The following is a 17889-nucleotide window of genomic DNA, read 5'->3' on the forward strand; positions in this document are numbered from 1 at the left end:
GAAGGAGAAGTAAGCTATACAGTGAACCACATGCACATATACGCCAGGGCCTTAGGGTCAATGCATGGCTAGTCTATACAAAGCAAAATATATATTGTATTGAAAAAAACCCCACTTTTTCTTTTTTAAAGGATCATCACTATGAAGTAAGACAATATATGTGTAGCGGGTTGACCCTGGCTAGATGCCAGGTGCCCACCAAAGCTGCTCTATCACTCCCTCTCCTCAACTGGACAGGGGGAGAGAAAATAAAACAAAAGGCTCGTGGGTCGAGATAAGGACAGGGAGACCACTCAGCAATTACCGTCACGGGCAAAACAGACTCGACTTGGGGAAAAATTAGTTTAATTTATTGCTAGTCAAATTAGAGCAGGATAATGAGAAATAAAACCAAATCTTAAAACACCTTCCCCCCACCCCTCCCTTCTTCCCAGGCTTAACTTTACTCCTTATTTTCTCTACCTCCTCTCCCCGAGCGGTGCAGGGGGATGGGGAATGGGGGTTTGGGTCAGTTCACCACACGTTGTTTCTGCCGCTCCTTCCTCCTCAGGGGGAGGACTCCTCGCACTCTTCCCCTGCTCCAGTGTGGGGTCCCTCCCACAGCAGACAGTCCTCCATGAACTTCTCCAACATGAGTCCTTCCCACGGGCTGCAGTTCTTCACGAACTGCTCCAGCATGGGTCCCATCCACGGAGTGCAGTCCTTCAGGAGCAGACTGCTCCAGCGTGGGTCCCCCGCGGGGTCACAAGTCCTGCCAGCAAACCTGCTTTAGCGTGGGCTCCTCTCTCCACGGGCCCATGGGTCCGCAGGTCCTGCCAGGAGCCTGCTCCAGCGCGGGCTTCCCACGGGGTCACAGCCTCCTTCAGGCATCCACCTGCTCCGGCGTGGGGTCCTCCACGGGCTGCGGGTGGATATCTGCTCCACCATGGACCTCCATGGGCTGCAGGGGGACAGCCTGCCTCACCATGGTCTTCACCACGGGCTGCAGGGGAATCTCTCTTTGCTCCGGTGCCTGGAGCACCTCCTCCCCCTCCTTCTTCCCTGACCTTGGTGTCTGCGGAGTTGTTCCTCTCACATCTTCTCACTCCGCTCTCTCTGGCTGCAACTGCAACTCCCTCTGTAACTTCTTTTCCCTTCTTAAATACGCTATCCCAGAGGCACTACCACTGTTGCTGATGGGCTCGGCCTTGGCCAGTGGCGGGTCCGTCTTGGAACCCGCTGGCATTAACTTTATCGGACATAGGGGAAACTTCTAGCAGCTTCTCACAGAAGCCACCCCTGTAGCCCCCCCCGCTACCAAAACCTTGCCACGCAAACCCAATACAATATGCCAGAGTGCCAAAAGGCCCTCTTTTTGGCTATATTCTGGCCAAATTTCAGTATCTTTCCCCAGTCACTTTGCCTAAATAGTTGTTCAGAAAAATCAATACGGTGCGTATATACAATATATGTGTATATATGTATATATTTATGTCAGAAGAGGTATTTTTTCCAGTATTTTCTCTGCTCAAAGCTCGTCTAGTATTTCTGCTTAAACTTCAGAAACAGGTTGCCTTTCAGCAGGGACCAAGACTGGAATTTTCAATGAAAGTCAAGAAAATGTTACAAAGGTGCAGCTAGAATGGAATTAACTAGAGTTGGAACACTCTTTGGTCATTTGCTGTCTTTTAAGGAGTATATGATCTTTAATGTGGACAAATGGATATTTTTAATCAGTGCTTTCAAATCACTGATTAAATTGTTGACCAAGCTCCATATCCTTCAATGGCAACTGACGTTCCCTACATTATAGTTTAATGCCTCTCTTACACTTTGTGAACTTTATGTATCATAGTTTAAAATACTTTTCAGTGGGCTGCTTATACTGCAACATTTTCAAGGCAAAAAAAAAATGTTTTCCAAAAAGATATTCTCAGCTGTTTTTAATCACTAACCTCATTCACCAAATTCTAGCCTACACAAAAAGCATTGAAAATTTTTTCACCAGGGGGGTTATGCTGCAAAACTGTCCCAGTGCAGCCTAGATTTTTTGCTTCTGTCAAAAGGAAATACTAAAAAAGTAACTTGGAGCTGCTAGTATTACATCAATAATTTGTCTGCTAAAAACTTAGTCTGAAGTTTCACACAGGAAAATGAAAAGGTAGAGTTAGTGCTATGCTAAAGATTTCCCGAAGTGAGATAAGCACTGAAATGACTGTTAAGACTGGGAAGAGAACTGCAAAAGAGCTACCAAAAAAACAGAGTGGGGGAAGAAAAGCTTGTTGTATCCGATGCTACACCTAGCATGGGATTAAATACTGTAGCATAGCGAAAGCCGCACAGCTGCCAAGGGCATGCATTTGTTTCCCCCTGCAGTCACGAGCAAGTGACTTGGCAAGAGCTAAAAGGCATCGCGGATACTATGCAGTTTATAGGATATTCTGACCTTCATAGTCTGACTCGTCAGTAGGCACTGCAGAGGCATGGGTGGCTAAGGCCAGCTCAACACCAGAAATATTTACCAGAGTCACGCTCCTACAGGGCACAGTGTTTTTAAACAACATCTCTATACTAACATGGCTAGATGCAAGCACAGAGCAAAAGACCATGGTGCTGCCGGTGTCCCTCACTTTGTACAGGAAACCGGAATAACGAACACCGGTCTAATTTTGGAAATCTCCAAGGATCCACCGCCTTTCTGGGCAAACAGCTTCAATGCTTAACCACCTTCATGGGGAACATTTTGTTTCCTTATGTACCGCTGGCATTTTCCTTGCTGCCACTAGTGACTGTGTCACCCCTTGTCCTTTGCTGGGCACCTGGGAGAAGGGTTGGGTTTCCTCCCTCTCTTGTCAGCCAAACTCTGCCTTTCCTCCTCACAGCGCAGCTCGGCTGCCCCCCACCACCTTCATCATCCCTCCTGTGGAGCCTGGCTGACTTTTTCAGTGGGGAAGCCCTAACGCCTCGCTCCTTGTCCTGTGGGGAAGAGGTAATGGGGACCCCAGGGAGGCCATCGCCACAGGGGAGGCAGGGAACCGGTCTCCTTCCCTGGCCTTTAAAAAATACTCCTCTGACAGCCTGCTTGGCATTTTTCTGTCATTTTGTTTTCGTTTACGGTTTAAATACTAATAGCTTCATTATGATGCCATTCATTATTTGTATCTCAATCTAACAAACTTCCTACTCTTCCACCTTGACATTTATTTGCTGTTAATGCACGGGCCAGAATCATTGCAGTTTATTTGGCCCAGGTGAAGGTTATTTGCCCGTGAGCAAGAAGCAGACATAAGTTACCATTGTGATATTTGCAGGAGCTGTAGCTGAACTTGCTTTGTGACTCTGCATTGCTTAATTGCAAACAAAAGCAGCACCGCTATGTGTTATTTCCATGTTCTGTGCACAATGCTCAATTTGTGTACACCTCAAACCATGAAAAAGTCCATTTAGGCAGTCACTTTCTACCTCTCGCTAATGGAGAGACAGAGAAAATGGAGAAAAAACACACAAATCCCTGTAACAGCAATAAAAGAATTATAAAAATAAAGATGACAGTTTAATGGAGATTTGTTTGAACAGTATGTTTTTCTTTTAACCTGTTATTGTGGTGCATTACTAATGGTTTTCAACAGCCTGAAATGGAGCTGCTGAAAACATCATGCAGTTTGCAAACATCTTACATTTTGGGCCACTGGTTAGGCACGTAAACAGTTCATCTGAGCTTTCAGAGCTGCAATAAATGCGCTAAACCTTGGAAAGCAAGTCATCTTGCACGTATCACCCATCATGCTTCAATTGTCAGCCTGAATTTCTTTATATACAAATTAGCTTTTCTGAACAAAGAAGAATTTGTCTATTACCACGGGATAATGCTGTCATTTGATAAGACTTAATTATATGGTTGTTATAAATAACTTTGTTGTAATCAGTCTTCACCCTCATTTCAGCCTGCTTTCTCGGCAAAGTCTTTGGCTTGCAGTTAAGGCTGTGCAAAGGAAAGCACTGGAGAGTAATCACACAAGTGACCTACTACAATAGTCTCTCTCCACAAAGCTCATCAGAAGACTGGGATTTCCTGAAAAAAGCTTGTAGGAATTTATAGATTTCATAGTAAGTGCTTCCAGAATAATACTATAACACTGAAATGAAAAAGTAATGTCACAGACAAAGCCAAAGCAAGGTGCCTGGAGAAACCTAACACTAACGTATTTAAAATACATACATATATTTTTATAAAGTAGACATATAAGTCTTGGTTCTCTTACTATTTCTTCTGCTTCTACTGCTTCTCTTATACACTACCAGAAGAAATTCAAGGATCTTGACAACCTGTCGGGGCATCACAATATCCCATGCAGCATTTCTCTTGTGCACTGCTCTCTTGCTCTTAAGCCATGCTAGACTTTCCTCGGTGGCTGTCAGAGCACAGAGCCAGCTGTTCAGCTGTGTAACAGTAACAGCAACAGCACAAAAATAGCTGTTCTGCTCAGCACTTCCAGCCACATCAATCTCCATAACAGGCATTGGGATCTGTGCGTGACACCTCGCTGTAAAATTACTGCATGATGTGATGGTTAGCACCCAAAATAGTGTTTGAGCCCTGGCTGCCAGGGATAAACCTCATTAGTCATTAGTCATTAGTCATTAGTGCCCTGTCTGCAGGACAGCGGGGGTTTCGGTGTGACAAGGACAGAGCCGTTGTTACTCCCCGCTGGTTCCTGGTGGAGAGGAGGTCGGTGGTGGAAGCTGGCTCACTCATCCCTCCTTCCCCAACCTTCTCTAGCTGTCACAACTTTTTTTCACCTAAATTCTAGAGCAAGGACATTCATCTCTCCCAAAGGCCTGCAGGATAGCCTGGCTCCTGGGCACACCTCCCTCCCCATCGCCCTCTTCCCCATGGCCATATACACATGGAAATTCTCCCACTCAAGGTGCCTCCACACCTTCCCACAACCTCCATGAAGGGGAAACCTGGCTTCTTCCACAAGCTTTCATTTCCTGCCTTTGCACCAACAGCAATAAGAAGAGGCAATGTATTAGGAGGAGAAACGTTTCCAGTGGAGAAAGATCACGTTACCGAGGTCTATTTGTGTCTCCTGCTGCGTTGTGCTTCCTTTTTCTCCTCCCCACAATCACCTTTCCTCTGGCTCAGGCCCTTCCGAAACCAGTGCACCTCCTTTGCACTATGTTGGGCACCCAACAGAGGGAATATCAGCGCCCCAGAAAGGCTAATGAAAACCTTTATTTGTATTTTGTAGGCATGGGTAGACTAAACTCATTAACAACAATCTGTAAATGGCCCCTATTTTCTCTTAGTCTCACGCTAGTGGTTCCCACTGTCCATTGACAGACCTTCATGTGTAGCCTCACAAAGTAATGTTTCAACTAACACAATTTGTCTTCTCAAATGTGATATTATTTTGCACTTGAGTCAGCCTGATTAAAGTCAGCAAGGACGTAAGTGCTACCCGAGGCCTCCGCGCTGCACTGACAACAGCCCTGCCAGAGCAGGGGGACAAAAGGGAGCAGGCGAAACACCCTGCGAGCAGCTTAGCTGTGTCGTGCTTAGCATTGCTCTTCTGCCCAGACAATGAAAATGGCTTCTACTTTTGCTTATATTCCTATCCGTGCTGTGCCAGGTTCATGAGCTAGCATCTCTGAAACATGCGAGTGATGTAAATACCCTATTCAGACTAAACTATTGGTATGAAGTTGCAGGTAAGCATAATGCAGCCCGCATGTGTTGTAGCACAGATATCCTGAGCTGGGCATCCAGGTACTGAAACATGATGAACTTCAGCGACATTCCGTGTGGCTGATGATAGGAAAAACCTTCTCTGCAACACAAGGAAGGAACAGCTTTGTGGTTTTCACTCTTCTGGACCTGGCTTGCCATACAGCCCCGTAAGAGTTGTTGTCAGTAGCTTAGCTAGATTTGCTAGTTCTTCCACTTCCCTGGTTTCTCATATCTGCAATAAATGTACAGCTCTCTTTTTCTCCTCAAGATTTCACCATACTGATTCAGTGAAAAAAAACGGCATAAATATACACCTATGACAAGGTGGCTTTCCAGTCTGTCCGTGCTCTGCGGTCAGCAGCAATGCTGAAGTCACGAGTGGCTTCACCTCAATACAGCTGAACAAATAATCCAGGTTGTCTTCACGGGGGATGGAAAGCTGGACAATACAGTCAGTAGTGTATAGGTTGCAGTCACCTCATCCTATAGTGGGCAATTCCACTTGATCTTAAAACAACAGTGACTTTACTAACTGACAAGGCCAGTTTGGAGTATAATGGGAGACAAGATACCCAGCTGAGGTGTGGACCCCCTCACCACAGGCGCCTAAACCGAGGCCAGATGAATTTGGAAGGAAGGTCACAGCTTGGTTTTAGTAGCTGACCTTGGAAGGCTCCTGAAAAGTGAATGCAGGCACATGGACAGCTATTTTTTTTCCCATCCTTTGACAACAATAGTGCAAACTCATGTGGTTTGGCTGATGGTCAGTTTAAAGAACAGCTTCACCCTGTCAGGTAAATGGTGCTGAGGACAGGTATTTCTCCAGTGGATTTTACATCAAATAGACTAGAAAAGCCTCTGAAGTTTGTATTCTGTATTTTATACCGTAAAATCTAAGCCATGGTAAATAACCTACAATAATGCTGTGAGAGCTGATAAGGACAGAAAGAAGCAGGATTTCCAAACTGATAATCTGAAAAATGCATAACCACATGTGTGCACAAGACAGGCAAACCTGATACTTATTAAATATTATCACAGAGCTGAAGGATCCCAACTGAGTATTAGACCTCCAATGTGCTGGAATTTGTACAAATACACAAAAAAGACATTCTACATCTTATGGAATTAAAATGTTCATAATGGCTGGATGAACTGCAACAGGGGCATGGAAAAATGATGCTGGTATTATTTAAAGCAGTAATTTTAATGTTGATTAAATTTAACATATACTTTATAGGATTCTCATAACATTTTCACTGATTATATATGTGTATATATCAATATGTCCTCACTTAGAGGTGAACCTGATGGAAGACTGTATCTGTATTTTATGCAGAGACCCAGGACTGTCGCCTACCACGCATGTTCTCGCTACTGGGCTGTAAGGTCTGTTCTTTCTGCTATCTTTTTTTCATTTATTTCTTGGCCTCACCCTGGACATCCTCCTTCTTCCATTAGTTCTCTGACTGATGAGAAAGCTGTCATATGGGAAAAAAGACAAAATCTTCTTCTCACATGTTTTAAAAGAAAGCAGTAGTGGGATTTTGATAGCCCTTCAGGGTATCATTACCTGGGAGGGGATAGTCTGAGGCTCCCTTACAGTGTCGGGGCCCAGAGGGAAAAAGAGCCACTACTTCTTGCATCTCTTTTGGGCTGAGACATGACATACGTAGGTACCGAGTGGTTTAGACAGAAATGCTTTCTGTGCCCAGAAACACAAACCGAGGCATTTGGGGAACTTTAAACTAAAAGACCAAAGCGGTTGTAGACCACAGGCATCCCCAGAGTGACACAGCAGCTCAGCAGCGGGGTGCAGGATCTTTTGTGTTGGGCAACTAAATTCTACCCAGGTCTTTACAGGTGGTGTCAGGACCTTAGAAATTTCAATCTACAGTCGTTCCAGGACCCCTTCATATAACAGACTAATGACTTGTAAAATTTCACTTTAAAATGCCTTTGGAGAGCTATAGTAAACATTTTAAAACATAACTGAAGATACATTTCCATTCTGTTTTTACTCTTACAACCCATAAAGTAGAAAGCATTTCATATAAAAAGACTCTAAACCAAATCCCTTCTTCTCATTTTAATTTTACTCATATAATCTATAAACAATTTTATATAAAAACACTGTAAAATGCATGCCTTTCTGCTTCTTTGCTATGTTGAATTTCCAGAGTGGTATGAATTTCTAAGTCTAAGCTTCTGGAGAGAAGGGCTTATACGAAAATGTTGATGCTATATCTTAACTATTGTGCTCTGACCAACACTGCAGTAACAGAGAACACCAATAAAGTACTGCAGTGCTGTATAATTGTCTTATTAATTGGAACATTATTTACAGAGAGGGCTGCCTTCACAGCATGCACCTACTTTCTGAAATGCTCACAGCACTCAGGACACAGCAGGCAGCCAGCATAAAAGTTCAGTTAGAGAAACAGTAAAATAGCCATCCATATAAGTGCAAGTTAATGAATTGAGTCCTCATGGCAGGAAGACTTGAATGTGAGCAAGCATTTTCAAATTTAAAGAGAGGTGACCTTAAAAGCCTGCCAAACCTCAAAGGTAATGCAGCATTTATGATGATGGTGGTGGGGCCCTTTAATTTTTAGACAAAGAACAACCCATCTCAGCTATTCTATTAAAATATGTTGTATGATACGTTACAAACTACATTTTGACAAAGATCCTTTTTGGAAACCAGAGGGTAAGAAAGAAAAAAAACCCTTTTGAATGTGTGGGGCACTACCTCATATTTAAATGAACTGCTTAAATAGCATTGTACATACTAAATCCTGTGCATGGCAGTTGTTTATGGAGTCCCTCTTTGATGGAAGTTCTCCAGACACCATGAAAAGGAACTGCCGTGCTCTCTCTATGCTCCTAAAAAAGACATTAGTGCCAACTATTCAACAAAGCGTTTCATATGTTCAATGTCCCCATAAAATCCTTTCAGCTGGCAGAAGGGAAATTATGATGTCTGTCCCTCTGCCTTTGCAGTGTCCAACTGACTTCTTAGCAAATTCAATGGAAAAAACCAAAAAGCATGCAGGACCAAGGCTTACAGCTTTGAAGAATTGTTTTGCCCAAGATTAATGTTTCATTATCATATATGAAGTATAGCACAGCTACAATATCAATACTTAGATTTACAACTTTAGTGCTAAGTTCATAAATTGCTATGTGGTTTATTCAGCACGGGTACACAACACTGGGTTTTTAAAGAGTTTTAGGGCAGTCAATATTTTCACAAAATACCATGTAAAATCCTTTTCATAATTTACTTCCTAAAATATCTGATACTTGCAGACTTCTGGACAGATTGCCCACCTTGCTTAGGACTTTCCAACCTAGCTCAAAGCAAAGCAAGAAGATGATTTTTGCCATTAACACTGAGTTGCCATAAATCAGGCTTTCATTACGGGCTCTTTTGATGCGTCATTCATGATGCTACAACTTGCACTCAGTTCTTGGAAACTGAAGCCAGTTGCTTCCTTGGCAATTACATGGTATAATAGCAGCCTGGATCCCAGTTCATCTGCAATTAACGTTAAAGTATTTTATGTTAGATATTCAGCAGAAAACAGAGCACTCTAGTGCCTAAATTCCTCTGCGGATCTAGTAATTTCTCTTTTCCTCTGAAAACACTGAAAATCAACATTGTATTTTTTTTTTTAAATGTTTTCTGTGGTGCTTTGAATAAAATCAACTAGTTTGCGGTTTAAAAAAGCACCTGTGAGTGTAATACGTCCAGTCTATGTCTAGGTACCTATCTGAGACAGACCTACTTCTGCTTTCATCACTTTATGCAATCCGACCTCCCTTGCTCTGCAGATCACGCTTGATTATGGCTGGGTCCGCCACCATCCATCACCACCAAACCCCTACCAGCCCAAAGGAAAGAGGTGCCTAGTGATTCAGACAGCCCCGAGACGCAGGCAGGTTACAGGCATTGCCATTTTTCGGGTCCCCTGTGTGCATTTGAGAAAAGGTACAGTGCTCTTGGAGAGCAGACAGCTGGAGAGCAAGGAAACCCAAATTCCTGACTTCTCTTTACTTCAAAGCCCAATTATTTTTTTTCCCTGCAGAGTAGCTATATTAACTTCAGTGTTCTGGATCACATTCAGTTGAGATAGGCAATAGGCATATTACTCCGGCAGTTTCAAACACTGGTGGCATTTCCTTGGCTCTCTGCCAAGTATAAAACTACTACATATTGTTGCTACATTTGTATAAATAGTTACCAGCCTTCCTGTGAAAACCAATTGCACTCTGGCGGTGTTTGGGATAACATTTTGCATTACCTAAGGCTGTAAAGAGTATCATCTTCCAATATGATCTTCCTTCCAAAAATGATACTCCATACCAATGGTTCATTATTTTTTTCCAAACAAATCTGCCTCAAAATGGAGTTTTTCCATGTTTCCATTTAGCAAAAGGAATTATAAAAGACTTAAGGAAAGTCAGTTTACCCTACCTCAGTAAGGTAAGCACAGAGCTTTAAGTGGGTGTGTAAGTTAGACTAGTGTTCCCATAACCTAGATCAGACCAACTTATATTTGGTTCATGGGTGAATGAAGTTATTAGAAGCTTACATTTCAAATGCAAACCACTATGATGAAAGAAATGTTTTTTGTGTTACAATGCTACTGTCCAGTCATAATAGAGATGACCCAGACTCAGGCAAGCCCATAAGCAGGCTGGATCCATATCACGACTGTCTATTGGGCTATATTCTGGCACTGAGCCTCTTGTAGCCGTCTTCTCCTGTTTCTTTCCTCAATCCTTGTCAACGAAAAAGACATTTTCTGGCTGCTGTAACTGTAGTCCCTCTTCTTGTTTCTGTCATAAAGTCACGGAACAAAGCTTGAGCTACAAGTGTGAAATATGGGTTGCTGAAACATGTAAATTCATGCTCTTTTATTCTCTTTTATGATTTATGGAAGCTTTACCAGTTCTAGTTTTGCTTGCGAGTCCAAATATATCAAAAGCTGTTTATGTTACCAATTGCCAGAATACACACATAGCATCCATTTAACTGAGTAGATTTTTACTATTGGTTATCGGCATTTCATACTATCAACCTGACATCTTCCTGAAGTATCATTAATTATTTTTTTTTAATTCTTCCTTAAGGTAAACAGGTGTTTGGCCAAATCCTTCTGGCTCTACTTTTATGAATTAATTTCACTCTGGCTGCTACAGCATAAAGAGAACACTGTTGGGCCCATGATGTTTGATTTATTATTTCAGATGAAGAGCTCTTGAAATGCCTAGTAAATTTGATCTTTCTGGCGATTCCAAATACAGCATCTATATCATAGCCATATGCATGCCACATTATACTTTTTCTTGATAGAAAAAAAAAAAAGCAACCTGCAATCTCCTCAAATATAAAAGAAATTGGAAGAAATAAGAACCACACCTCTATACATGTGTTCTTTGGCCTAGAATGTATTTATTGATGCAAGATATGGATCTAAACCAACATGAAATTATTCTTCAGAAATGCTGAACCTTATCCTTCAAAGAGTGTGAAAGTCTACCTATGGAAGATGGCTGAATTTTACAATGATTTCCTAAACTTAAGCTATATTAAGAATAATAGGATTATGTTATTACAATTCTAGCTGTGATAGGGCTGGAGAAGGTTACAGGATCTAAATCCTGTGTCTACACTGCTAAATAGAAGAGAGCCAGGAGCTAATCCTCGGTGCTGAGGCCAAGTGGTAAGCACAGATAGATCCATGCTACATAGCTCTTGTCCCTGTGACTTGTCTCATCCTGTGTGGTGCCTATGTGGTCCAATGGAAAATGCTTCTTTTCATGTGTTTTTGCCCAGTTCAAGATGTCTGAAGTAATGTATAGCCTGTGTTGCAGCTTGCCAGAGTGGTGGCTTTGTAACATGAAGCTGCATATGTGTACGGCATGTCCGAGGGTGTAAAACCTGCTGGGACAGCATTGGAAGATTGTGTAGGATGGAAGGAGTTGCACTTTGTGCAGTCTTGTCCATGCTGTCCTGGAGTGAATTAGTTTGCAGAAGTAAGCCCAGGCACACTGGTGAGAGCCAGGAGCTCAGCAGAGAAGTCCATCCCCCATTGACCTGAACTGGGGATACAATGCAGCTTACTGTGGTGTACAACTCTCCACAGTTCAGCCTGAGACTTAGCATCTATTTTGGTGTCCAAGGAGCTTAAGAAGCGGCAAAACATTGCCCATGTTTCTACTACTGACTTTTTCTGGAATAACATAATGAGCCAGCTGCCCAGAAGCCCAGTGTTTCAAATGCTGGGTAACGATGAGCTGAGAGCGCTAACCACGCGGGCTAGGCTAAATACACCATAATCTCCGTCAGGCAAGAGGAGGACATTGCGTAAGATGCCATCTTTCACTTTCAAGCATGGAGAGCCTTCCAGGTGCTGTTCCAGTCAGAGGTTGGCACTTGCAGGACAGGATCCTAAAGAAACTGGTTTGACTGAGGAGACTCTTGCATGCTGTCTGGGACAAAAGAGGCACTTCTCCCTTCTCAGGACAGAGGAACGGAGGCAGGGAAAACACCAAGGCTGGAGAGGAACCTTTTATACCAACTCTGGGCAGAGCTCCCTGGAATTTCAGGCTCCTGCAAGAACATTATGTTTTCCTCCTGCCACATGCAGTCACTTGTGTTAGGAGAAGGAAGCAAACTTCTCATGCAGGACACTCTGCAGCCGTTTCCAGACCAGTAAAGGCAATTCCCAGGGAGCAGAGGGCTTTTGGTAGCATTCCCAGATCTTGCCAATGAGCAGCACAGCACATGCCAGCAGTCGCTTAGCAAACCTAGCCAAAGTCCTATTATTGATCTCGAATGTCCTCTCCTTTTCCCAGCAAGACACTGGAAATAGCACAAGGCTCTCCATTCACTTGCCAGCGCAGCCTACAGACACAGCAGGGAAGTGCCATGGGACTCATCACACGGCAGAAACAGATGGGCTCTTCCTGCTCTTTACCTCCGTTCCCTTTGCCTGTGCGTACTTGAACACCCGCCTCCCCTTCTCTTTCCGCCTAAGCCTTAGGGATACTGCATGGCTGCACAGTTGGTAGCATTGATACCCATGACCATGCTGTCTCTTCCAGGCTCATGGTCTCAGGAGTTGCCATGCCATCCGCTTGAGACCTTTTCTCTAAGCAGGTCTTGGGGCATGGTTTGCAGAGGCACCAGTCTAGCTGAATGTTCTCGTACAAAGTCACACATTTTAGCTGTGAGATATATGTGCAGCAAGAATTTTAGTCTAGATAACCACGATGGGTTTTTAGCATCTCCACGCACTACCAAGAGTACTGGGGATGTTGGTCTTGGGCTTGTCCCTCAAGGTCCTCCAGCATGGATCTGGCCGCTGAAGGCACACTCCCCCTTGGTGCTGAAGGAGGTGAAGGCCTAGTTAAAGTCTTCTGGAGGACTGCTGTAGGTGTCAGGTAGGGCTGCCTGTCTCAGCGGGATGGAGCATAAGCCACAGCCATGGAGATAACACTCTCATACTTACGACACCTATGTCTGGGAGAATTACATGGGAAACACCTTCTACTCCATCTCCTGATGAAAGCATCAGATACTCAAATTTGATTACGAAATATCTTGGATCTATCATGCTAATCATAACTAATGTATGTTACAGCTATGGCCTAAGACTATAGTGAACACTCTTACCTTGTTGTTTGATAGTAAATCCCTCCTCTGTCACTGGTAATTCTTCTTTTGATCACTGCCGTGTGGCCACTACTGTTATAAGGAACTTAGAGAATGCAAATAAAGGGTTGGTTGGTTGTTTGCCTCACTGCTACCTTGAGGCACTTTGCTTGTGCTTAGTGCCCATCACTGAAGCCTGCTCTGCATCCCCTGGGTCTCATTTCCAGATACGCTCTGTGGCCCCAGGAGACACTTCGCATAGCTTAAAAATTAGCACTCAGTCTGAAGATGGGACGATTGCCAGCTAGTCAAGCAGCACTAAAAATCATCTCTTTTTTATTCTGCCTGGCTCAGTACTCCACCTTCCAAAAGCAAATTATATGCTTCAATTTCCAATGTTTTCCCTATTCTTGCCTTACTGCCCTATACTCTCTATTGAATTTTATTCTTACTTGTGCAGAGCACTGCCCTGCAACAATGAGCACTCTCCTAGTGCTCTTTCTGTTTTGGGGGGCTTTTTTTTAAATTTTAATTTAATCTTTAGGAACCAAATAGGCGGGTAGAAGGAAATAAGGAGGAGAAGGTAAACACAAGACTGATGGGACACTGAGGAGGAAGATTAGGGGAAGGAGAGAGTCAGATTGGCAGCCAGCGACCAGAAGTCAGCTGAATTTGAGCTGCATCCATGGGCTGTTTACTTCACTGCTGTCCGGGGGCCAGGGGGTGTGACAGAATGAGGTCATGAGGTGTGTCCGCTCTGATTTGCACTACTATTGCTTTGCTTGCTCCACCTCTAAGTTAGTTGAATCTCTGGAAAGGCTTTCTCTGTTGTCTAGTGGTTGTTGCAAACAGAAAGAGGGTGAGTAGGCGGCCATTCAAGTCCATATCTTACATATTTAATCATTGTTTCCTCTAATGCAAGACTTATTGCTACAGGCATGCTTTCGATTTTATGCATCCCTCCCTTGGGCCGCATATAATTCTTCATATTGTGGTTGACATTCGGGCATTTAAATTACAGCTCTCTATCTTGCCTTGCAGACTGCAATGACTTTCTTGGCTTTAGAGTATTTGCTGTCCAGATGGTTGCTGTCAAATAAGAAACAGGTGGCATCAGTGACATGTGGCTTGCCTATAAATTTCTTCAGAAAACAGAGTAAAATTTCAAAATGTTCTTAAGCTTGATGGTCTGTATTATTAAAAGGCATTTCAGTCCTACGTAGTTTACTAATCTCTGTGGGACTCGGGGAGAGAGAACCTTGAAAAAGCCTCTGCACAATTTGAAGACAACTATTTCTCGGGCTTGCATCTTCTTTCCCCAAAGAACTGACACTGCCCTGATGAGCTTGGCTCCCAACTCAAATAATTTCTTCTCCTTTCATTTAAATCTCTCTCCAGCATTCCCTCCACTAGATGGTACTAGGGCAACGCATTTGTCTTCACAGGCTTTCCCAGCAATGATAATAATAACAACAAAGTGTCCCTGCGTATAGAAGCAGAAAACAGTCAGGCTTTTCGGGATGCAGGAAACTTCTGGTGAAGACCATTAAATTTACAAGGTGAAATACTCAAAATTTAGCAAAGAAGACAGGTGGCCTGAGCAAGTATAGCTTGCTTTTGTATCTGTTACAACAATCTTCAGTTGCATATATCACATTCATTTTTCCATACTTTTGTTTTTATTTGTCCTCTAAGGGCATATATAATTTAGAATATTTTTACAGAAAAAAAAAAGGTAAGAATTACGTTAAAATTAGATCCTACCACTATCTTTTCCCAGAAGTTACCACTTAACAAAAAATTAATTCATTTGCCTGTCCTTACCAACACATACATTATTTGCTGCAACATATGGCATCCAAAACAAGGCAAAACTAACCCTTACAGCTTATATAGCTTAATCTGGTAGCTCATTGGTGTCACCGGCAGCCAGCAGCCCAGTAGATGATAGTGCCCATGCACTTCACAATATTCATATGTCTTACATTACGTTGATGTTTTTAATACCTGGACTTTTCTACCTTTGGGACTTTTTCAAGTGGAAGGCTGAGTGAGAGTATAGAGAGATGAGTGAATCTATGTATTCACAGTTGCATCAGGATTCTTACGTCCTAGACTGAGTGTGGTACCTTATTCTATGGGCAACGTTAAAATCTACAGCTATTTGAGTTGTAAGATCATGTGAGTGACGTGGGTTACATTTTGGCATTTCTGCTCCAAGACAAACAGAACTGCAACAAGGTTTGTACAACTTGTCAGCCAAAAACGCTGTACAGCAATAAAGGAGCAGGACTCCCAGGCTGTGCTGGAGGCTCTGACAGCTCATCTGATGAGCACAAAGCTGTCAGAAAGAAAAAAAGATGAAATAAACACATAGCTATTAGGGCATGCTGGTATGTCTCTCGGACTTTTAAACCCAAGAATCACTGAAATTTTTTTGAAGAAAAATTTGCAGACTGTCTGCAACAATTAGGCTGTTTTCTCTGTGTGTGACTGCAAGATTTAAAGCATTTTATATACCTCCTTCTCACATCCTCTAAGACCTCCCTGAACTCTAGAAAAACATTAGAAGAGACAAAAGGAAAAGATAACGTACCCTTCATGTTATTTATTTCTTATAACTCTAGAAGTTTTTATTGGTTATTAGTGTTACAATAATGTATGACATTCCTCAAGAAGCTTCAGGTTGACAGTATCAATCTCTGGTCAAAGCATATGTAAGATGCTTTGAGGGCATTTTTAACAAAGAAAAATGGGATTTTCATAGATCTTGGTCTTTTAGGGTACACACTTCAGAATTCTATTAAGAAAGGTTACTTGAGGGAAGACAGTTTGAGTTAGTTCCACCAGCATTAAAGCAAGATTAATGTTTCCTTTATTTTTTTTTCAGACCTGGTACCATTTTCATGCATGTAAAGAGCTTTTCTGCCTGCTAACAACTCTTTACTTTCTAATGAACCTATGAGTGACAGAAAGTTGAGCTTTTCTTTCCTCCCACTAATACCACCATTGTATGTGTCTTGTTAACCAGTATTGTGTTATCAGTCACAAGCTGACTCCTTTGTGCCTTTGTAAAGTATCAATTTAGTCAGCATTATCTACTGGGGAGACAATGCTGCCGGTAAACGTGAACACAAAAATCCTGTAGCGTTATAAGCCCTAAAAACACTGGTTCAGCCAGGAGCCCTGGAGCCTGGGAGGTGGCGAGGCCGCAGCCGGAGAGCCGGCTGCCCGTCAGCAGCTGGCTGCTGCGGGGTCCGAGGGAGCAGGCAGGCAGCCAGGACAGGACCGGCTGCCAGGGCCGGCCAGGGCGCAGGGGCGGCCGGGAGCTCAGGCAGCGTCTTCGTTCTGGCTGTCGGTTTTGTTGCTTGGCTGGAAAAAAACCTATGCCATCCAGATCTGCCTGCCAACCTGCCTGCGACTTGACTATGCTGATATTTGACCAGACTGACACATTCCCAGCATCTATTTTGATTTTTGCTTGATAAGGCTTTTCCAAGAGTAAACTGATTTCTCTGCGTTAAAAAAAACACCACCAAAACCAAACCCCGTGGCGTGCACAGAATGTCGCAGCTCAGTCGCTGGACCCTGCATGCCTCAAGGAGTCTGTGGCTCCTCGTACCTGCAGATGCGAGTTACCTCCCCGTCGGTCTGCAGGTAGACTTTAAAAGGGAAGGTTAGGCTAATGTAGTCTCTCCTTTCATGTTTTCCTGCCTGGGCGATGGTCAGCAGAAACACCCAACCCCCATTGCGCTAGAGAGGGGGAGGGCAGCAGCTCTGTGGGGGTTCTGTGTCTTTGGATGAAATTGTCCCTTTGTTAGTCCAAAATAGCTCAAATTGGGCAACTTTCCAAGCATGCAGTGAAAGACGTCTGTTTGAGACAGTGCTTAGAGAAGGCTGAGGATGGAGGACTGAAAAAGAGGTGCCTGACTGGCTGGGTTCCCACCGGAGTGATTAATGTAATGTTGCTGGGATTTTACTGCATTATTAATGAAGTGTTAGGGTGCCTGGAGCACTGGAAAAACATCTCTGGAAAATTATTACTAAAAATCTGAATTGGTGTATTGGATAACCTTTCATATTATTTTTTCTTGCCCGTAGAGTCCTTATCATGCCAGAGGAAGGCTATAAATAATAACAAGCAAGACCAAGACTACGCAGGCACTGCTCCTTCCACCTCCCCAAGGAGCGGTGGCCCCGCTGCCAGTGGGGTCTGGGTGCCAGCAGCCCACGGGAGCCTTGCCCAGGGGCTGTGCAGGGGCTCGTGGCCGCACCCACTGAGCCCCTCTGGACTCCTGGCCAAAGCTCAGGGTGCCGGGGAGATGATGCCTGCGGAGCTCTGCTTTGCGGAGCAGTATTGGGATCTGACAGGGAATAGTCTGGGTTGGTTTAGGGCTGTTGTTTGCATTGATGAAGCTTGCATCTAGGATGATCAGTGTAAAATATCTCTATTTTTTTTCCCCTAAGCTGTTATCTCCTTTTTTATTGGCTTTGTCATGCCTTTTTTTTT

The sequence above is a fragment of the Gymnogyps californianus genome, chromosome 1, assembly GCF_018139145.2.
Source record: "Gymnogyps californianus isolate 813 chromosome 1, ASM1813914v2, whole genome shotgun sequence".
Taxonomy (NCBI): domain Eukaryota; kingdom Metazoa; phylum Chordata; class Aves; order Accipitriformes; family Cathartidae; genus Gymnogyps; species Gymnogyps californianus.